We start from the raw sequence: 22,799 nt of genomic DNA on the forward strand, positions 1-22,799 counted from the left end.
AGCTTCCAGCAGTTCCTACCCAGTCTCCTGTGGGGCCGCCACCACTGCTGGCTGCCACCTTGCTGGCCTCCCTGGCCACTCCTACAGAAGGCCTTCAGCTCAATCCTCACCGCCCTCAGCATGACTCACCAGCTCACACTGCTCGCTATACCTCCTCTTTTATGGATACGACTTGGCCAGTTCACATGGTTCAACAGCTCCATAGCTTCTCCCAATTATGTCTGCTGTGTGAGCAAGCCCTCTGTGACCCACCCATCACTCTTCTCTCAGCTTCTGCTCTTCCTTCCTGCTGTCCTCCCCGGCCCCTCACATCAATTCCTGCTCTCATCCCAACTCTGTTCAGTAGCCCAGGGCTTCCAAGAAGCCCTCTTAGATCTCAGCGCCAGCACGTAAGGCCCTTCCTCACCACAGCAAAAGGGTTTCCCACGTGCCCTTCTCTTCTCTACCAGTCACCAAACTGCTGAACTGGAATTACTTGCAGTTTTATTTCAGGACAGGCACCAGTCTCAATCATCTGAATGCCAAGTGGAACTCCCTCTGTGAATTCCCAGGAGCAAATCATCAGAAATAGGAGATCACCATAGACTTCACTGTTCACCTGCGTATGATTCTGATTTCATAAGCATCTGTTTGTATTAGACCCTCCCCTCTGCCTCCTCTGGTGTGATGAGGAGCAAAGCATACTCTGGTCCACTGGGACATCAGTGCCAATGCCTTAAATGATGTCATTCTGAAACATCTGCACCTGTAAGCTTCAGCAGAACTTTCCTGGATGAATGAACAAATAAGCAAGGAACGAGGCAAAGATGAGGAAGGAGTGAATGGGCAAGGTTTCCAAGAGGCGAGGAAGTCCCCTTGAGCTGCGCAGAGGTTCAGAGTAGAGCAGAAGGAAACAAAGAGACCAGCAGGCTGAAACCACAGGTGAGGGGCAGTCACCTCATCTCTATATCCTCAAACACAATGGAAAAGAAAGCATACTGGTGTTTTCATTCTACAAAGAGAAAGAACAAAGGCAATCACTGGCCTCCACTAAGCTCTCCATAAGACTGAACCACCTCAGTTTTCATATCCTGGCATCCTGATTTACCAAGGCGGAGGCACCTGTCACCTACCACCAAACCAACACACCAGGAAGGACATAATACAGGCTGGCAGGGCCTCTGCTCCCACCGGGAGGCCATGACAAGGCCAGGGCCTTCCCAGAATGACAGCCTGCACCTGCCAAGCAAGTGACTCAGCCACCAGCCTTCAGTGTCAACTCAAAACCAGAAGACAAAGGTTCTGAAACCCCCAGGTAAATGCCTGTAATGCACCATGATGGGATGGAACAGGCACGGCCTTGGCACCAGGAAGTGCTGAGTTTGAGTTCCACGTCCTCTGCTCATGAGCCCTGCGATCTTGAAGCTATTAGCACCTCAAGTTCCTAGCTTTAGAATGAGAAAAAAGCACCTCCCATCAGAAGAGCAGTACTTCAAGTTCCCAGTACAGAACCTTCCACTGCTCCACCTTGACCACCTGACCTCACGGCTCCTCCTCCTTCCTAGGATTCACACCGAGGGCCTGTGAAGGTTCCTGCACCTCTGGACTCTCCAGGCTCCTCCTGCTCATCCCCAGAAGACAGCGATGTGCTGTGCCTCTGTGCCTCGGCCCGTTTCACAACCAGGACGCACACAGAGCTTCTGAGAGACTCCGTCAGGAAGCCCGCCCAACTCCAGCCAGTTAGCTTTGGCACCCAGGAATATCCTGCAAGAAAGTTCTCAAAGCTGGTCTGACAGGATATGCCTCTGCCAGAAGAGCTGGGTTGAGTCTGGCATGAGCAGCTATCCCTTAACCTCCCAGGCCTCAGTTTTCTCACCTGCAAGATGGCCTACCTACAGGCAGGGGCTGCTGTGCGGCTCGAGTCCGGGGCTCCAAGACTGTGAACACCAGGGCCAAGGGCAGTTCTCTAAGGGAGGGCCAGCACAGTGGCCACTCTGCCCTCAGGGCCAACTACAGCAGCCTGCCCCCTCGGCTGTGAATAGGTGGGAGGCTCCTGCTGGATGCCTAGAGCCCAGAAGGTAGAAGCTGCTGAGGAATGGGAGGACTGCAGATGGGCCCCTTCCCTCCCCGCCTCAGGAATGTTGTTTGCTTACAGAAGAAGCTGGGACTTGTTTCCATTAGCAGTCTTCCAACCCAAGCCCCTGTTGATGCTGAGCAGATAAGGAAACCAGACCAGAGGAAGGCTGGAGAGGAATTTAGCGCCACAGCCCCAAGCCCATCCCCTCTGCCCTTCCCTCTTCAGAGGCTGCATGGAGGCCCTCGGTAGGCCCAGGGAATACTGGGGCACGCTGGCATTGGCCTGCATGAGCAAGGTTAGACCTGCAGTTGTCTCCACTTTGCCTTGTGCCCAGTAAAGCCGAGGCCACCAAGGACAAACGCACCCATCCCAAAACATCATGTTATACATGGAAGGACCTACAATTTTCACCTATCAATTTAAAACTACTAATTCTTTTCTTTAAAAAGACCCCAGGGGGGCTGGGGATTTAGCTCAGCGGCAAAGCGCCTGCCTGGCAAGCACAAGGTCGTGAGTTCAGTTCCCGGTACGGGAGAAAAACCAAAAAAAAAAAAAAAAAAAAAAAGACCCCAGAATTTCATGATTACATTCTCTCTTCCTATGTCAAAGGGATGTAGGGGCCATTCACCCAGGGTCTTATCAGCCATTTAGGAATGTGGACTTTAGGGACAAGGAGCAGTAGGGGAGGGTGACATCATCAGATCTCTATTTTAAAGAGTTCACCCTCCCTGACCTCCACTGCAGGGGGCAGTGAGAAGTCAGGAGCTGGAAAGTCCCAGGGACTAGGCAAGAGGGCGCTTCCAACCTAAGGGGGGAAAGGTAGCTGCCTGCCTCCACCAGGTAGGAAGGGTTTCAATGTACAAGAGAAAAGACAAATGCAACCAGAGTTACCCTCCGACCTCTGGCTCCGAAGTGCCTGGTTCAGGGAGGGTCCGTGGAGTCCAAGTCCTGCCACGGTCCATTCCTCCCAAGTGAGAAGTAGTAGCTGCACCCCAGGAACTCTCAGGCCCGTGTTTCCACAGCTTCTTTGGCACAGACCTCACATGTCATGCGTCTCAGACTATGGCAGTAAATCGTCCAACTGAGTCCCCTCCATTAAAATACCAGTCTCAAGGACTCCGATACATGGCTTTGGGACTGCAGCATAGAAACTAAATGAATGAATGCATCAGTAAAGGCAGAAAACAATGGGAGCCTGAAGAGAACCTGCCACTCTCACCAGCCCTGCAGCTCATCCGGCCTGCAGAAGCTGCCCTCATGGCCATGCAGCACATCAAGCTCCTTGCCCAAAGCTTCTTTCTCCTGCTTTCTCACCTCCCATTCCCACCCCATCGCAGCCAGATGCCCCCCACTCTACCCACCAGAGCTGACTCTCTGCAGACTGTGGTCTTTGCTCATGCTGCCCCCTGGAGACAAGCTGGACGGCCCTCCTCCCAGGTTCTCCACGGACTGGACCCTCCAGAGCCAGAGGTGTCTATCCTCCCCAGGCAGCCTCTCCTAACACCCTTTCTGCATGCTCCCAGCCTAGCACAGTCTGCCCCACGCCAGAACCTCTGCCTCTCTGCCCTGTCTCAGACCTCCTTGAAGTCCAGGACCGCCTACCAGTGCTGTTGAAAGGACCTGAACTATTCAAAACACAGAGAATGGCCACGCCCAGGGCAATTGCTCCTAAACCTTGAGTCTGAGTTTCTGGGAAGTAAGGGGAGGAATGGAGTGGGGGAAGGAAGAGAGGCACCAGCAGCAGGTTAGGCAGCTTCTGGATGAAGTGAGAGGCCAGGCAGGCAGGCCAGGGGCTGGATCTACACATGAGGCATCTACACTAGACCCTGGCTTTGCTTTTCATTGGTTCAGCGTCTGTACAGGGAGATCACATGTGTGCCTCACCTGCTGGGTAATGAGCTTGCACTCTGCCGCCCAGAAGAACTGCAAAAAGAAGCAAGCTATTTCAGGTAGGGTTGGCACCACCACCACCCCCAAGCAGTGAAAGGCAGACATCTCTCCCCTTGCCTCCAGGTTTGAAAAGGCTGACAGGAGAACCGTGGCTGGTTGCATGTATGGAATTGTTCCCTATGCACGCCAACCATGCCCGCCAACCATGCCCTCCTGCAGACAGCTCCTGAGCTTGCTCGTGGCTGCCCACACATGCACGGGGGCAACTTGAGCCCTTCGGATTCCTGCAGCGAAGTTGTTCCTTCCCTTTGGTTCTGCTGATAGAATGGTTTTTCTTTCCTCAAGCATGTGAACAAAACTGAAACCCAATGCAGAAAAATAACCATACTCAAAAGATTTAATTATATGGCCGCTGTCTCGATGGGAAAGTGCAGAATGCTGATTTTCAGAGTCCACATCACGACTGCTGAGAAGTGCAACCCAAGATCAGAAACTAGACAGTTTGTGAAGATCACTTGAGCCTAGAACCCCCACACCTTCAGAGGCTTGTTATTCTCTTAGTGGTATTTAAAATAATAACTTCTGGGGGAAGGCAGTGCTGGGGCCTGCACCTACGGCCTTGTGCATGCTAGGCAAGCATTCTACCACTGAGCTCTGTCCCCAGCCCCTAAATGATAATTTTTAAAAAAAAAAAAATTAAGGAACCACTTCAAGGCTCTAATTTTCTCAAAGGTCCAAACTCCGGGGATGGGGGCTGGGGATTTAGCTCAGCGGCAAAAGCGCCTGCCTGGCAAGCACAAGGTCGTGAGTTCGGTTCCCAGTACCGGAGAAAAACCAAAAAAAAAAACAAACTCCGGGGATGGAGTCCAACAAAATCTCCGTCACCCATTAAGTAACTAATGTTAAGCCAAAAGATGGCACACCTTGCGACCCAAACAACAGTGTGGCTATGTGGCTCCTTTCTCCCTTGGCAGGCCAAACAGCAAAGGCCAGAATGGTCCAAGGCTTCCCCGCAGCTGCCCAGGATCATAATCACTGTCATCCCCACCTCCACCCTACTGTTAGCTGTATCTGATACACACTAATGTGTTTTCTTTCTGAGAGGCAGGACTGGCCAGGCATCAAAAACAATCTTCCCAAGTTGATCAGTCATTTAAGTGGATCCTGGTAATGAGCTTTATCCTTGGAAAGGAGAGAGACACTAGAAATTTACTCACAGGAGGTACTGTATCTTAGAAATGAACGCACTAGGTGGCTAGCAGACCGGACACGGACAGCCAGGCCCTCCACTTAACAGAACACACACTGCCAGGTTGATCTGGTCACTGGCCTCAGTTTCTTTACTTGGGAAATGGAAACAATTCAGCTACCCCGCACCCAGGAAGACTGAGTGTGCAGTTAAGTAGCGTTCCTGTCCCCTCCACCCCTGCCCGCTCCCCTGTAAACTCAATGCAGCTCACAGAACCATTGTGAGGACTCAGTGTGCCACTGCAGCAGTGCTTGGTGGCGCCCCGGGCAGCCAGGCCCTCCCCCAACCTTGGCCCCTTCTCTCAAGACGCCCGCCTATGTCTCGGCTGAGCTCACAATGAGTCAGTCACAGACGCTGCCCTCACAGCCCACTTCAGGGGCTTGAAGTCACATCCTGCCTAACCCAACTCAACATGATTTATTCCACCCCAGGAATGCAGCTCGTTTCCCAGAATTCTGTCGAGAACTTTAGTCAAAGGGTTTGATCTTGCAAGGGGCTCCGTTTACAGGATCTGCTGCACTGGCAGCTGAGGGAAGCCCCAGCTCAGCTCAGGCTGTAGGAGGGAATCCCACAGTCAGGGTGGTGACAAGCACCCAGAGCATCTCAGCCTGGCGGCTCCATTTTGTTTTTTTTTAAATCTCACCCAGGGGGGAAAAGAATGCATACTACATACATACATACATTTATTTAATTTTAAAACTTTTTATCACAAATACAGGCAAACATGTCAAAGTTTCACAAAATGATGTACACATGCTGTGAGCTCTGATATTTTCCATTTGAGTGTATTTTATTCATTTCTAAAAATACTGGTTGCCACCCACTAAAGTAATTTCAGGACCCACAGTGAGTCTCGGCTGATAGTGTGAAAAACACCCACTTGACTCAATCCTCACTGGGCAGGAGAGACTTGAACTAGTCCATCCATTGGCCCAAGATCACTCCATGAGATTCCACTTCAAAGGAATCTCCGTGGGGATCCAGCCTCAGGGCTGGTAAAGCAGCAGCTGTAGCAACCCCACAACTTGATACTCTTAGCTGCGTTCGTCCCAGTGTTGACAGGACACCATTTGATCCTGCCAAGCTGGACAAAGCCCAGGCAGCCATACTGCCTCCTCCCCACTTAACAAGAGTAAGAGGCTCAAGGAGGCAGAGTGACTCGCCTAGATAAGGGGGTTTCTGGAACATCCCAGGAAGCAGAAGAGTCTAGATGGAATACCGCAAGGACAGAAGGCAGAGTCCAAACAAAAGATCAAATCTGGCAGCTCCACTGTTATCTCCATCCCCAGTCCCAAGCTGAAGAGATGCCCGGCAGTGATGGGCTATTAGGGATGGAAGAAAAAGGCCACTGCCCCACAGTGATGAGCTGGGGGAAGGTGCTCCACTATTTATATCCCTCGAACAGCATAATCTGTCTCTGTAACGAACAGACCCTGTGCCTAGGAGTGACAGCCCCTTGACTGCATGCTACACAAACACACACACATCCTCCCTCTCCCTCTCTCTCTGTCTCTCTCTCTCTAAGTAGGAAAGCCAAGGTTTCCATTTCTCTAGGTTAGAGGTCAAGGACCCCTTTGAGAATTTGTTAAGGGTTGTAAACCCTTTGGCCACCGAGGGGCTCACAGAGACCCTGAAGTGCAGTGGATCGGCTGAGTCCAAGCTTCAAGGGCAGGGGCACAGAGTGGCCTGCCTCTCCACCAAGACAACATACACAAAGACCGGAAGAGAGATCACCTCCATGATTACCCTCCAGAGAGACGAGAAGGGTCTCAGGAAGAGATCTGAGGAGGTAGAGCTACAACCAGGATAAGCCAAGCGGGGAGAGTTCGTGTGGCACAGGGAGGGAGTTCGACTCCCCTGGGCTGCTCTGCAGCCCCTCAACACCCCAGACCAGGAAGGAGAAACCAAAGCGGCAGGGTTTACCTCCTCCCTGCATCTCCATCCCCGGGTTCTGTTCTCCACGGAGCAGCGCAGTGCCAGCCCTGGGCGCAGGGAGGCACAGAGAGCAGCACCGAGCTCTCCAGAGACGCTGAGTGGGCAAGCCGCAGCCCAGAGCCCCCCGCCTCCCTCAGGAAGATGAACCACCGAGTGAAGATGGCCACTTCACACTGTCAAGAAAAACCAGCTTACAGTTCCTAGAGCGGGTTGCACAGCACCCTTGTCTGAAACCTGGCCAGCCGCAGCTGTCCTTGGGCAGAGGATGACCTCACAGTGTCCTTCACCAGAAACCTGGCTGCTGCTTATTTTACCACCCGCCATGAACTGCTCCTGGGCCCAAGCCAGAGTCTGGCTCCAATGAGCAAGGGCTGGCTACACACAAGAGAAAGAAGCAGTAGTCCCTCTTCAGGCCTGGCCCAATTCCTGTACGCACTCCCTCCCCAGTATATACACACCTGTGCACACAAAGAGCTGTATACACAGAGGAGGCCGTGATCTGTGCACACACTCGTGCACACACACAGATGTCTGTACATAAGCACCCAGAAGATGCTGGGATCAGGGTAGAAATGTGAGATACTCCTGGGTCAAGCCAACCTGGATACAAGCGCTGCATCCTCTATTCAGCAGGAATCTTGGTGTTACTTAATCATTTCTTTATTACTAAAATAGGATTTAGAAAGGCCTCCTCAAAGGACCACAGGACTATGTGCACAGTTAAATGAGAACCATAGCACTGTGTTGAGCACTTTCAGAGTGATCGCCCAGAGCAGCCCTATGGGGTAGGTTTTTTCAGGCATCCTGTTTTGTGGATGGGGAACCTGAAGCCCACAATGTGCGCACGACTGCTGTTGGGTCTACACCACTTGGGGCTTCCAGGGCCTCTCCACCTCGGGGGATGGGATGAGGCAGCAAATGCGCATCCTGTGAGCCTCCTAGTAGGTCGTGGTAAACAGTACTTGCAATATGGCAAGGACAGGAAAGAGCAGACATGCCCCCCAGCTTCCCAAGCCCACAACCAAGCAGAAGAGCTAGTCCTCCCCGCTGACACCAACCCCTCCTCCAGCGCAGACTTCCCTTTTCCGTTCCTCTGAACCTGATTTCTCTAAATAAGGGTCTGGATGGCGGGATTATCTCCCCACTAGTGCCCCTCCCAGCTGTCTCAGCTCACACATAACAGGCAGGAATTTAAAAGCCTGGAGTTGTCCGTGACTCTCAACCAACCACAACCAATCCGGAATGTCCCAGGTCCCCAGCACAACAAAGCTGCCTAGTAAAGCCCGGAAGGGCCTTTGAGTTCGGCCTCAGATCTCTGCTCAGGTCTGCCATAGAGAATCACATTCTTCACATTCTTGTCTGAAAGCCAGAGGTAAAGAAAGGGGTGGGCAGTGCTGGAGGGTGGGGAAGAGGGTCCACTATTTCAACCAGAAGATAATTACAGCACAGGACTTGTTTTAAAGGGTCAGAGAGCGCCCCTGCAGCCCCTCTTCCCACACTGGATGACGCTGTGGCTTCCCCAGGAACAGGGCCTCGCCACCTGGAGGCACCCTCAGCCTGAGCTCCCCGGCGTCCTCAATCTGAGGATACGGCAGGAGGGACTCTGTCAGATAACTGGCCTCAGCATCACATGGAGGCCACTAACTTTTCCTCTCGACAGGAGGTTTGAGGTTCTAGCCAGGGAAGCAGGAGAGGCCCAAGGTACTAGCTGCACATGGAGCTAGGACAGAAGTGGAGAAAGTTGCAGGGAGCAGTGCGCGCTGATGGGGCTGTATGAATTCCACAGCCCTCAGCAGCGAGTAATTAATTGTATAATGAGGCATCTTCCCTGAGCACTTGGCTCTATACATCCTCCTCCTCCTCCTCACCCTGGCAGAGACAGGAAACTGTCGAGGGCGGCACGCCGGCTGTGGGCAGAAGGCAGGCTGAGAACAGCAGGCTGGTGGGCTAGGAAGAGGCAGCCGGGGACTGCTGAGGGAGAACAGCAAAAGCCAGGTGCCCCAGCTGACCACACCTCCCCCTGCCTGCCCACCCTCCCCTCCTGCTGCCTGCTGGGACAAGGTTTGACTGCGAGGACCGGATTTTACTGGGGCTCAACCCCTACTGCTGCACAGTTATGAGTGAAAGTATGAAAGTCTACAAAAGCCCAGTTTCACAAATACACCTCGTACAACTGTCTAACATGAGGAGGCAGGAGACTCGAGGGGAACAATACAGAAAATGACTGGCCTCAAAGCGGGAGTCAGGAGAGGACCTTCGACCTGTCACTGGTGACCTGGGGCTAGTCACTGAAGTTCTCGGCCGTCTCAACATTTCCTGCTACAAAATGAGAAGACCAGTACTGCTGCCCAGATGAGAGTTTAAGATTTTAATTGTAGGGGCCAAGGATATAGCTCAGCAGTATAAGTGCTTGCCTGGCAAGCCTGAGGTCATGAGTTCGAGTCTCAGTACCCAAAAAAAAAAAATTTTAATTGCAATACCCTGGATGTGACTTATAGCTTTACAGAGAGGTAGAAACCAATGGATTACAGCAGATTTTTAATACATAAAAAATGATACCCTGTCACTGTGTTGGGCAAACTGTTAAATTTCACTGAGGTAAAAAAAAAAAAACCCTCAGTGTCATTTCCTCTTTTCCTCAGGCCACACAGAAGGAAAACGGAGACACACAGAGCTTGTAAGATGGGGCGAAGGTCAAAGGACTGGCACGTGGGAAACGGGACCTAGGACAGCCAGGCCAGGCCAGAGCCCTGCCTACTTACACAAGCAGCAGACGTGCACTTTTCATGGTCCCTAAGCCTCAGAAGCCGAGGAAATAAAGCCACTTTACCCCAGGGCACCTGGGCAGCCAAGTGACGGTGCTGGAAGCTGAACCAAGGTCTACCCAACCCACAAGCTCCGAGTATCTTCTCCTGTTCCCAAGGGTATGTGAAGGGGCTACATGGGGCAAGCACAGTGCAGGGGTCCTGATGGCAGCTCTCTAAGGGGATGCCAGACCAGCATGCCAGCCAGCACAGGGATGTGCTGGGACACGGCCAGGACAGTGGGCGTGGTGGGAGCGGTGGCGCAGGCAGGACACTCACCCTGGCCGGTCACTGGGACTCTAAGTGTACAGTCCACAGTCCCGCACCGATTTCATGCTCCTCGCCATGTAAAAAGTGTTTATGGCTCACTGGGGACGGGGGTGTCTGGAAGGTCACTTGGCTCCGGTCATTAGGCAGAAGGCAGAGCCTGGGAGATAGAACAACCAAGCCCACCGCTGCAGGCCTTAGAGCAGAAGGGGAAACAGGGAGCAGACAGAGGCCTCAGAAGACAAAGGTGCTGGTGAGTCGGGGCGGGCAGGCCCAATGCTGACTGGGGTCCCTCATGAACTACACACTGTGCTGAGTGTGTTCCGTGCTTCTGCTGCCTGCAGAACACCACAACATGGGTTTTATTAACACAAGCAGCCTGCTGGAGGGCTCGTCCTCAGAGCTGAGGAAGGCAATAAAACGTCTCCACATGTCTGGCTGTCTGTCTCTCACAAACACACTCACACACACACACACACACACACACACACACACGCATGCATGTGCGCACCCACACATGCATGCACACTCCCTTCTCCCCATTGTAGGCCAACTGTGCTCCCACCAATGCATGTCAAAAGCTTAACCCCAGTACCTCAGAATGTGACATTGGAAATGGGGCCTTGAGAGAGGTAATTAAATTAAAATGAGGTCCTTGGGGTACGCCCTAATCCAGTAGGTCTGGCATCCTTAGAAGAAGAGGTCAGGACACAGATATGCACAGAGAGGGACCACGTGAAGACACAGAGGAGATGCCAGCGTGCAAGCCATGGAGGAGAGCGACCTGCCACACCTTGATCCTGGGTTCCACATCCATGCCATGGAAATGACCATCTACTCCCCAAGGCCCTTGCTACAGCAGATCCAGCAAACTCGTACACTGCTCTCACCTGACTTGTGCTCTCCATCGCCTGCACTTAATCTTGACCCGTGAGCAGCTGTCTCTAATCGCTCTGGTCCCCCAGGAGCACGCACACTGCACGGTCTACAGTGGTATAACCCCAGGCCTCGGCGTCTCTAGCATGGAACCAGCACTGGATGTGGTGGGCTGGCTGGGTGGTTGGTTTTTGCACTACTGGGGATCAAACACAGGGCCTCAATAATGCTAAGCAAGTGCCCCATCACTAAACTACAGGCCCAGTCCTTTTTTTTTTTTTTTTTAAATTTTGAGACAGGGTCTCAAGCTAGTTTTAAACTTATGATCATCCTGCCTCAGCCTCCCATACCACCACACCCAGCTTGATGTACGTTTAATGAAAAAACAATCTGGATGGAAATGATGTTTTGTTGTTTTTGTTTGTTTGTTTGTTTGTCTTTTTGGGAAAGGGTCTCGCTATGCAGTTCAGGCTGGCCTTGAGCTCACTTTGTACCCCAGGCTGGCCTCGAACTCACAACAATCTTCCTGCCTCAGCTTCCCAAATGCTGGGATTGCAGGCCTGTACCACCATACCCTGCCCCTAAATTTTAAATCAGCATGTAAAAGTAAATCTAAGGCTAACATTTAGATCTGGTTGTTGGCAGGGGAGAGAGGAGACTTTGAGGACCATGACCAAACTCAAACCCAAGAGGCCTGTACTGGTGCAAATCCTAACTGCAGGCAGGAGCGGGGCACGAAGAAGTTGGCAAAGCCTAAAACATGTAAGGCATGTGACACCATGTCCCTGTCACCATGTGAGGCAGCCCTGTTCATTTCCCGGGAAGGGCAGGCAGCAACAAGCTTTGGCTCCTTTGCAAGGAGCTCCCAACAGCTCCCGTCCTGCTCTCTCAAGGCAGTGGGCTTCAGGTCAGACCAGCCTGAGTCAGAGCTGGGGATGGGGCAACAGGGGCCCAGGAGGCCAGAAAGAGGAAAGTACAATGCCCAGACAGGAAGCCATTTCTCTCAAGTGAAAGAAAATACCCAAGCAAAGACTCTTGCATTCTAGTCTCCAGCCCCTGACTAGCCATCTTCTTTCTCCCCTTATACCCAGCTCACTCCACCCCTCAAATATCCCTCACCACAAACATCTACCTGCTCCCAGCTTCCCAAATGCTGGGATTGCAGGACTGCACCACCATACCCCGCCCCTAAATTAAAAAAAAAAAAACCCACCACTTATTAGCCAAAAGCAGCCACTAGGATTCTGAAACTTCCTCTTTACAACAAAACTAAACTGTTGCAACTTACTGCTACACTTCTTGCCCATGGGTACGGGGGTAGGGGCAGGAGCCACAGCACAGCCCAAGAGGCCTGGCAATGGCATGTGGACCTTTGGGAAACCACTCCACCCACTAGCTTCTCTCTGAGTGAGGCCAGGGACTACTTCCTGATCCTCCCATGGCCAAGGTCCCCTCATCCCCTCCCTCCCCATGGGCTTTCAGACTTGGGCCTGGAAACTGCAGCACAGGGGGTGTGGGTGGGAGGCAACAGGGTGAAGATCTTCCTCCTAAAGACCTAGAAAGATCTCCCAGCCCCAAGTTCCTAAGCTTCCTCACCACTAATGACAAAGTGGTTTTACCTGTTTTCCCTCAACTGGCTCTGGGCACCCAGCCTACCACCAGCCCCCCTGTCTCACGGACACAGCGCCAGAGGAAAGTGACTGCGTTCCTGGTTCTAAACATGAGGCTCTGGAGCGCAGGATCTCAGCCAGACACATCCTGACCACCTGACTCTCTCTGGCGAAGAACTACGGTAGATGCTCAGGACCTGTCTGCCGAACGAATTTCCAAAAGCCAAAAAAACCCATGGAACTTTCTGGAAATGTAAACAGTGGCTCTTCCCCTGAGTGGACCATAACATGGCCATTATAATATTCACTGTGCTGCACATGGTGGCACACATCTCTCTAACTCTAGCTACTCAAGAGGCTGAGGCAGGAAGATCACTAGGGTTCAAGTTGCTGGGCCACTGTCTCAAAAATGAGCTGTCTCAAAAATAATGAGCTGTCTCAAAAGTAAAGAAATAAAAATAAAAAGAGCTAAGTTTACTGGTTCAATCCCTAGAAACCGCCAAAAAAAAATTTTTTTTTCACTGTGGAAACTACTCCAGCACAGGAAACTGTATTATTATAGTATTAGGCCCACAAGTCAGAACACATACAGGACCTGTTCTGCTTAGAACTTTGTAAGATATGTGTGTACATGGACAGGAAATCCAGAAAAATGCAAACCGTGGGTGGGGTGAGGGGCAGCTCTGCTTCTTGCCAGCTTTGTTGTTGTCGTAATGCTTGACTATAAACAATACATTCCCTATTTCTGTACTTTAAAAAGAGAACTGATTGCAATAATAATGTCTATCTCTATACCTCATGAGAAAAAATCTCATCCCAAGTCCTCTGATTGGGAATAACCTCTAACGAGACAACCAGAGGGCATGGGCAAAATTCTACAGAATTCCCGCACCCAGCCGGAGGTTAACAACCTGGGAGTGGAATCCTGCATATCCACATTTCCCAGAAACAGCGCAAATAAGCCAGCCTTAATGGGCTACCTTGGCCGGGCGTGGTGGCGCACACCTGTAATCCCAGCACTCGGGAGGCTGAGGCAGGAGGATCGTTGCGAGTTCGAGACCAGCCTGGGCTACAAAGTGAGCTCAAGGCCAGCGAGTTCGAGACCAGCCTGGGCTACAAAGTGAGCTCAAGGCCAGCTTGAACTACATAGCAAAATCCTGTCTCAAAAAGATCAAAAAAAAAAAAGGGCTACCTTAACGGGCTATGAAGGGGCTGGGGCTGGGGCTGGAAGCCTCCTCTTCCCCTCCTAAGAGGAGAGGAAGTCCTTCTTTTACCAGTCCTATGACTCAGGGCGCTGGCCAACCTGAATCACCCCTGAACAAAGCGCGACTAGAGCCTGTGGGACTGTTCAAGGTCCCAGCCCCGTTCCCTAGACAGCTTACGCCCAGTTGGTGCCGTGCAACCAGCGCAGAATCTGCCTACTCCCTTGTGCCTGTTCCCCTGGCTCCCGACATCTGTATCTGCTGGAGACTGTCTATCAGCGCCTGGACACGAGGGCCCATGATTCCTGCAGCTCAACATTCTCTGCGCCTGACCCAGTGCCTCCTTGAAAGAGAAAGTTGTAAGGAGTGGTTACTGAATGACTAAGTGAATGACCTGCGCCCTGGCTCCACAGGTGGACAAATAAGCAAGGAAGGAACGCAACACTCTGCAAGTGCGCTGCTGTCGTCACAAAGAGCTCACCAGTCAGGGTGGCAGCAGGCCCCTGGTGGGCACAGTATACCTGGAGCCCTGCCGACAGCAGGCAGGCACGGCAGGTAAGTCATCCTGGGTCTGGGTTTGTGCAAACGCCGTCTTTCACCTGCCTTCCCTCACAACCAACCACACTTACTTGAAAAGCAGCCGTCTGGCGTTAAAGGTGAACTGAGCCCAGGCAACACTATGGCCCCGGCACCCCACTGAGTGGCAGCTGCAGCCCAAACCTCAGCCCCTTTGACAAGGTCTAGGCCACTGGAGAGGAAGGAGGCCTCAGGGATCGGCCTGCCCTTCACTGCAAGTGAGGAAATGCCCCCACAAGTGAAGGTCATTCATCTAGAGTGCTGAGGGAAGGATTAGACGAAATAACCCATGTTAAAAAAAAAAAAAAGCAGGGCTGGGGATTTAGCTCAGCTGCAAAGCGCCTGCCTGGCAAGCACAAGGTCGTGAGTTCAGTTCCCGGTACCGGAGAAAAACCAAAAAAAAAAAAGCATTCGCATGGTACCTGGCGCATGTATGTGCTCGATTAAATTTCATGACTGTTACCAGCACATCTAGGATTCAACACAGACATCCTGATTTCCAGGCCACTACTCTGCCTCAGCCCCCTTCCTTCTTTCCCTGCCCACTCCATCTGCCCTCCTCTTCCTTCCAGATCATTCCAGCCTCTGGGAACCTGGCTCAGGATGCCAGGAAGTCCCCCAACCACTGAGACAGTGTGAGCCTGCCTCGGGGAGTAAGGCTCCCTGGTGACAGAGACGGGCTCTAAGCCCCCCATCTCCAGTGAAGCCACACAAGGCCCAGCGCAGTGCGGGACACACAGCGGGAGCCACAGTCTCTCCTGATCGACTTGGCCAAGAAATTTGGGGGCAATTCCCTTATACTTGGCTCTTAAATAGTAAACGTAGGGCAGAGCTGTAGTTCAGTAGTACAGCATGTACTTAGCGTGCGCAAGGCTCTGAGTTCAATCACCACCACTGAGAAGAATGAAGTAAAACAATATTAAAAAATGAAACACTTTGAAATGCCTCCTACCACTACCTTTCTCACCCTAGATTCCCAGACAACTACATGATGTCTGTCAGTCTTATAAAATGGCATCCAGCCAGGCATGGTGGCACACACCTGTAATCCCAGCACTCAGGGAGGCTGAGGCAGGGATGAGGCTTGAACTCACTCAGGTGAGTTCAAGGCCAGCCTGGGCTACAAAGTGAGCTCAAGGCCAGCCAGAACTGCATAGCGAGACCCTGTCTCAAAAAAAACCCCAATAAGATGGCATCCAAATGCTTGCGGCTGCCTGGACCTCTGGGGCACTGGTTTAGAAGCAAAGGCACCAGGGAGACTTCATGCCCATTCACACACCAAGCCCTTGAGTTGGCACCGTGCCAGGTGCTGGACTGGAAGCGGGACTGTGGAAGGGATCCCACCTTTGACCTGTGGGTCCTCACAGCCCGGTGGGGTCTAGCATCTCCCCCATTCCAGGACAGTTAGACTAAGTCACCCCAATGTTCCAAATGCCTCGTTCTTTATGTTTATCAGACAGGAAGCTGCCTTCTCCAGCCTAGTGACTTCACGTAAAATACAGGAAACACAGCAGCTTTTGAACACTGACAACCCTAAATGAAGGTGTCTCTACTGCTTCCTAACCACCTTTTTTTAAATGTTCAACCAGCTCAGATCGGTGTCACAAGTGGACTTAAAACTATATGGTTGCGGGGGTACACAGCTGCTGGCCTCCAAAACCCCATCATCAATGCCTGGGGTAGGTCCCTTGGTCACCTTGGCCACCACACCTTATTATCAAGGGTCAGCTTTACTGGGCAGATTTAAAAACTTTAAAACTTGAATACGAATTTCTGCCACCTGAGAATACATCATGTAGACAATAATATGAACGAGGGGAAAAGGCAAGAGCGGGACCATGTCCCACGCATTCACAGTCCTCAGTGCGCAGGCACGTCAATGTCTGATGAACAAAAGGAACGAGGCACTGGAGCAGTTTGAGTGACTTGGTCTGACTGCACTAGAATAGGGGAAATGGGGAGACTGAGTCGAAAAGCACAAGTAAAGGTAAGGCTCCAGCCGCAGATCAGCCCAATCCCAAAATGCTTGTTTCGGGGCCGGAAGTATAGCTCAGTGGCTTAAGCGCCTGCCTGGCAAGCGCGAGGTCGTGAGTTTGATTCCCAGTACCAAAAAAAAACCACTAAAATTCTTGTTTCTTTTACCTAAGTTTTACATTGAAAACACAATAAATTAATGACTTGAGACACTGAGGTGAAGTTACTAGAAATACGGACAGGCTGAAGGGCAGTGTACAAGCCAGTGTGGCTTTCTGAACGGCCCACCCTACTGTCTGGCACTGCCCCATGTGAAATATTGATTTTTTTTTTTTTTTTTTTTTTTTTGAGCTGCGGGAACATCCAGCCCAAGGGCCCTGCCCAAAGGGAAGGAGTTCAGAGAAACCTAAAACACCTCCCCGCTTTTAACCTAGTGCCCTCCCAGAGCAAAAGATTAAGGGAGTGGGAGAAGACTTCCAAGGAAAGATGAAAGAAGCTGTGTACGTGTTATGTGGCTAAATCATGCACAAAGACGAAGACACGGATGGTAACTGTTTAAAAACACTTAAACGAGGGCTCCTGGTTTGGCAAGAAAGGCTGAGTGAACCCAGGAGCCCTCGTTTTGTACCAACTCACAGAAGGAGCTTGGGCAAATCACTCCTCTAAGGCGGGGGGTGGGGGTGGGGGGGGGTGGTAATGTTTCAAAACTATACCCACAAACCCTCTAGCTCAGACATACTACAATTTTAAGTAAATTCAGGAGGGATGAGTTTTATCATGGTTGCAGATGTTTTTTTCTTTCAAGTAGAGCATCATTTCGAATTAGGACTAAAATGAAAGAAAAAAGAAAACTAAGGCTTAGATTTCTGAAAGGTAACAACCTCTTGATCAGTGACGACCTGCTAAAAGAAAGAAAGCAGCCTGTACCTCCTTCAACACATCAAACTTTATACAGAGAGCCATCATGTTGGCCCAAGGACGCAGATGGAACTTCCTGGGAGGACCCCTTTTTCCCCTGCAAAGTACGGAAGGACCGCAAGGTCCTCTGAAGCCACAAGGAAGTGAGTGGAGAGTGGGGGAGGGTAAGCTACCTTCAAGGCCTCCGCCCAACCTGCCCCACAGGAAGCCACACCCTTCAGCTGCAACTTCCTTCCAGCACCCTGGCCATCCAGGCTGGAGGTAAGACAGCTGATGTAGGTACTGCCAACTGGCCTCCGCCTTGGCAGAAGCCAGCCAGGAGCCTTCGCTGGACCCACCTGCCAGGCACTGAGATCACCTCAGGCCTGAGAACTTAGTTGTCAGAATGGGGCCTGACTAATTGCACAGAAGCCTGCCTTAGTTCCTTTTTAAAGGGACTCGCATCAGACCCAAGTAGGGGCAGCTCCCCTCGCGCTCCATAAAGTGCAGGTGGGGAGCAGATCCTCGCCACCTGCCTGTGTGTGGCCGGCCCATTTTAGAGCCAGACTCACTGTGTACGCCCTCACGTGACTCATGCCATTCCTCAGGCTGCCACCTTGCAGGGAACACGACCTGCTGGGGATCCTGGTGTGTCCCTTCTGCAGGCTCCACTTAGGAAGCCCAGCTGTGGGCAGACAGGCGGCTTTTCTCCACCAGCAGCCACGCCATCCAAGGCTCAAGACGGCTCTCCTTGAGAACACCATCAGGGTCCTCTGATTCTCAACCCTTCCATCACATTTTCCTAAGAGTTTGTGCTTTCCTGCTGTTGTTAATATGTAAAAACCACAGGCCAGGTGTCTGAAAGATAAATGGGCATGGAGCCGGAAGGGGCCCATGACCTCAAGTTAAACAAGAGGACCCAAGTGAGGGTCTAGATTAGCCTTCTGGTCCAGCTGGGTTCTGCTGGACGGAAAAGCACATGATTTAGAGCCAGGCGAATGGGGGAGCCCTGGCCCAAGGGCATCCTGAAATACTCTGCAGAAGCACACATAGCCTTCCCCTTGTCATACAGCACAGAGAAGTAATCACCTACCATTTCTCCAAATGTGATGGACTGCATCAGAGTAGACATTTGCTTCCAGTGACCACGTGACCTTGTGAAGACTGAAGCAGGTCCCAAAGTGTTTCAAGCACAAAGAGCAAGGCAGTTTGTTTTTAAGACCCTTTGTCCTTCCTTGCACATGGTGAGCATTTAATATAAAATTTGTAATCTAAAGCAATGCAGGTGAAAGCTGTGACCTATAAGATATATCAGCTGCCTCTTTAACAGTTAAGAAACACAGCCGCCAGCACTCGGGAAGCTGAGGCAGGAGGATCCTTGCAAGTTTTAGACCAGCCTGGACTACAAAGTTAGCTCAAGGCCAGCCTGAACTGCATAGTGAGACCCTGTCTCAAAAAGACCAAGAAAAAAAAAAAAAAAACCAGTTAAGAAACATAAGATCTCAATTTCTGACTAAGGCAATATATATATACAGGGGTATTTAGTGAAAAATAATGCTCACTTCCACTGCTTCAGCAGGAGACCAGTAGGGACTACACTCAGCAGCTGTCTCTATCCACGGTGATCACTGTTAGCTGGGTCTGAGTATCTTCCCAGATCCACCCATGAAGACAGAGAAGACACACACCAGCTCTTTACACAAAAGGGAGCACCATACACATTACTTTGCATCTAACTTTTCGGCTTACAACTCATCTTGGACAGCATGTCCTATCAGGACATACAGAATGGTCTCTTTTTTTTTGAGGGCCACAAGGATTTCCACTGTACAGCTGTACCATGATTAATTTGACCCTTCTAATAGACAGCTAGCTTGTTTCCTGTGTTTTTCTCTGATGGCACTTCAATGAATATTCTCAGGCATTTCCTTTTGCACACTCAAGTTTATCTGTGGGGTAAATTCCTAGAACGCAGTTAAGACTATGTTTTGATAGCTACTGCCAAGCTATCTTCTAAAAGCTGTACAATACAAACTCTCATCGATAAGGTATAAGGTGCCTATGAAAGAGCAGCATTTTTTGAAGAAGTTTTAATTACTCAATTTTTCAATTTTCTAGACAGTCTCGTGTAATCTGGTACAATGTCTCCATAAGGGATATGACATTTTCTAACAAAATCAAACACCCTCGACCAGAACCAGAGCTGGGAGCGAGGTCTCGCAGGTCCCATGTTCTATTCACATCATCTGGGTTATCACGCAGGCCATGGGAAACTATGTTTTAGAGCTAAAACCACAGTCACTCTGCACATCTTCCACCCAGGTCAGGGCCCTGGAACAGTTATTCTGCCCAAGCACCTAAAAGCATCAGCAGCGAGTCTTCATAACCCACAAGCCGGGCACATGCATACCTTCTTGGAAGTAGAAAGCACACGAAGATACCCTAAAAGCCACCGAAACAGTCCGTTTCACCTGGCAACCCAGGTTGTCAAGACCAAGGAGTTAAGACTATTTTATATTCTTTTAACCTTATAGAGCCACAATTTATCAGGCCTTTTACATACTTTATTCCCTTTAGTTTTCACATCTAACCCTGCACTGTAAGGTATGATTCCCATAGTAAAGATGTGGAAACTGAGGCTCAGAGAGGCTATGTGACTCACCTAAAGTCATAAAGCTGCCAGGGATTTAGCTCAGTGGCACAGCGCCTGCCTGGCAAGCATGAGGTCATGAATTCAGTTCCCAGTACCCAAAAAATAAAAAAGGCTAAAGTCATGAAGATAACAGGCAGGTTCAGGTTTTAAACTTTGCCTATCTGCAGAGCTCATTCTTTCTGTGACCCTACACTTCGCAGTTCTAAGAATCAAATTCTGTAAGCCATAGGAGCACCACTGCCTAGAGGGAAAGCCAGGTCCCTATTCTGTTGTACCAGAGGACTGCAGCCCAGGGCTCAGCACAGCAAGGGTTAAAGCAGAGAGGCAGTGACTCTCTGGGGCTGCACAAAGGGAAAATGCACTTCCTGCCCCCGCGGGCAGCGATGCTGTTTTATGCTCAGTAAATTAGGATGTTTGTTTAATTAAGAGGACACACAGATTTTGTTATTCTAAATATTTTTGGAACATGATGCTTGGGAGGAAGCTGTCAAGGCATGGAATTTTTTTTTCCCCCCTTTATTTTGGGTTTCTCTTTCTCCCCTCTCCAAGACAAGGGTAGGGCCAGGCTCAGAGGAAAACAACAGCCAACCCCTCCTCTCCTTTTGAAATAAAGATGTCAAGCTGGTAGGGGCTGTCTTAAGTACTTTATTGAAGGATTAGCTGGAAGAGGAAGTGAAGACAGCTCTGGCAGCCTGTTTTCTAGCAATACCCTAACCAGGCTATACAACAATGCTACAGCAGTTTTGAGGGTGCTTTTCTTTCTTGCTTTAAAGAGCTAACAGAACCTTGTTTTGTTTTTTCTCGACCAAGAGCAGGCCAAAGGCAGGTTGTAATTAACATGCATCCTTCATCCTATAAGAGAGACGTTCTCCCATCTCCAACCCCTTAGGTTAAACAGTTGAAAAATAAAAAACAAGAAATCCAGAGCCCCAGCCCTCTTTCCTCCACCTCCTGTGCCCTCCAGACCATCACCCTCAGAGAATGCACCTCTCAGGCAGATAACTCCTGCTTGAGAGTGGATAACTCCGCACACGGAACCTGGAAGCTGCCAATGCTGGCTCACAGGGTACCTGGCTATCTCTGGATCTGCCCACCTGCACTGCCAGAACTTGCTGAGTGTAAAGAGCCAAGCTCTTTGGTGTCACCCCACCGTCATATGAGGGCACAACAGCTCTCAAATTACACTGAGCCATCTCTCAACATTTTTAATTACCCCCCAATTATGCATTAAGTGCCTCCTCACTTTCCACATCATGCGCCGGCCTCGGTGTGCAGAACCTGCAATGTGTTCCTTCCTTTCTCCAGGCAGCTTCCCTCCTGGCCTCAACAGCAGGGAATTTCAACAGCCTTGAAATTCCAGTCCTTTGTCTGTGACATGCTTGGGACACATATCACAGGATGCCTTTGTATTGAAGTCACTCTGCCACTGCTTCTCCCTGAAAACTGCAACTTCCTGAGGACGGAGGCCTCCTCCAGGAGGCCTCCAGGATAGCACAAAGTAGGTTGGTTCCTTTCTCCCAGTCCTATGATTCATAGTACCTTTCTGAGGTCCCTATCATCTCCACTTCACACCAGAGTCATCCACAGAGCTGTCTCAGCTCTCTCCTAAGCGCCCAAGGCAGGTGTCAGGTCTTACTCAACCTCACCACCCCCCCAACACACACACACACACCACCTGGCTAAGTCCCTGGCACAGAGAAGCCAGTTAAATATTTGCTCAATTACACATCTGTTACCCTCCCCCCACCCAAGGCATATAAACTGGAGAATATTAATTGAATGATTGCCCAAGCAGGCCTTCAAGGAGGCGCCCTCCACCAAAATGAGAATAAACCATCAGGGGAGGTTAGCAGGCCCACACTCTGAGTGGTGTCAGAAACTGTCACTTGTGTTGCAACGCAGAAGGAGCTAAGACTCTCTTCCCCTTCGACGGTTACTCAACAGTAACTCTGAAACCCTGTTAAGCCTACAACAGGGCGCAGTGAACCAAGAAGTGGCCGCGGGCCTCTCAATTGCCCAGCGGAGGGAGCTGCCTGCCTCCGGAACCTGGGACTTCCCAGGAACCTTGTCCCTGCACCGCGGGGTGGGGCTGCAGGCACTCACCCTGTCCCATCTTCGGGACAGCCGCAAGCTCGTCCTGGAGGAGACACACTCCTCTCCCCGCTTCCAGGGATAGGGATGAGGGGCCGTAGTCCTGCCCTGGGCGTGGCTCGGGACCGGCCGAGGTTAGGACCCCTGCACTGCGGGGTTGTGGGGTAGGAAATCCCACATCTGGCGCAAACTGCAAAGATGCAGAAGCCCAGGTCCGGTCCTGAAGAGGGCCACCTCCCAGCCTCCGGGTCCCTCGCCGGGGTGAGGCGGGGCGGCCCAAGCGCGGTGGAATCAGGTGCACGCCTGGGCGGCCCACGGCGCCCGCGAGCCGGGCCCTCTCTCCGCCGGGCGACAGAACTCAAGGGCCGAGGAGCTGGGGGCGGAGTGGCCTTTCCCGCCCCGCGGCCGGGTCCCCACCGCCAGGTCCCGCTCCCCAGGCACCCACAGCACCTCTCCCCGCCCCCTCCTCGGCCGGGCGAATGAGGAAGTCGGCGGCGGAGGGCGGAAACCGAGCCGGGCGCAACGTCTGCGGCAGGATGGTCCGGGTCTGACTCAGGAGGACGCCCTGACAGCTGCCAAGCGGTCCCCGCCCGCCCGTTACCTCGGTGCCCACACGCGGGCGAACCTCCGAAGGGACCGCCACCCCGGCCCCCTCCGCATCCTCACCGATCCGCTGGGTCCAGCGGGCAGCGACTCCCGGAAGGGGTTAAAAAGTTTGC

General features: G+C 51.5%; 1 protein-coding gene across 2 annotated transcripts in view; it reads right to left on the reverse strand.

Annotated features, from left to right (window-relative positions):
* Positions 1-22,799, reverse strand: part of Myh9 (myosin, heavy chain 9, non-muscle) — a 90,424-nt gene that overhangs the window by 66,999 nt on the left and 626 nt on the right. Inside the window, exon 1 of one of the 2 annotated variants that reach the window (XM_013511492.1) lies at positions 1,856-1,879. The exons of the other annotated variant lie outside the window; for it this stretch is intronic. The gene's annotated coding sequence lies outside the window, so the exon portion shown is untranslated. Of the gene's footprint in view, positions 1-1,855; positions 1,880-22,799 lie in introns of those variants that run through there. 2 annotated transcript variants of the gene reach the window in all.

Source organism: Chinchilla lanigera, unplaced genomic scaffold, assembly GCF_000276665.1.
Source record: "Chinchilla lanigera isolate Chin_1 unplaced genomic scaffold, ChiLan1.0 scaffold00012, whole genome shotgun sequence".
Classification (NCBI taxonomy): Eukaryota; Metazoa; Chordata; class Mammalia; order Rodentia; family Chinchillidae; genus Chinchilla; species Chinchilla lanigera.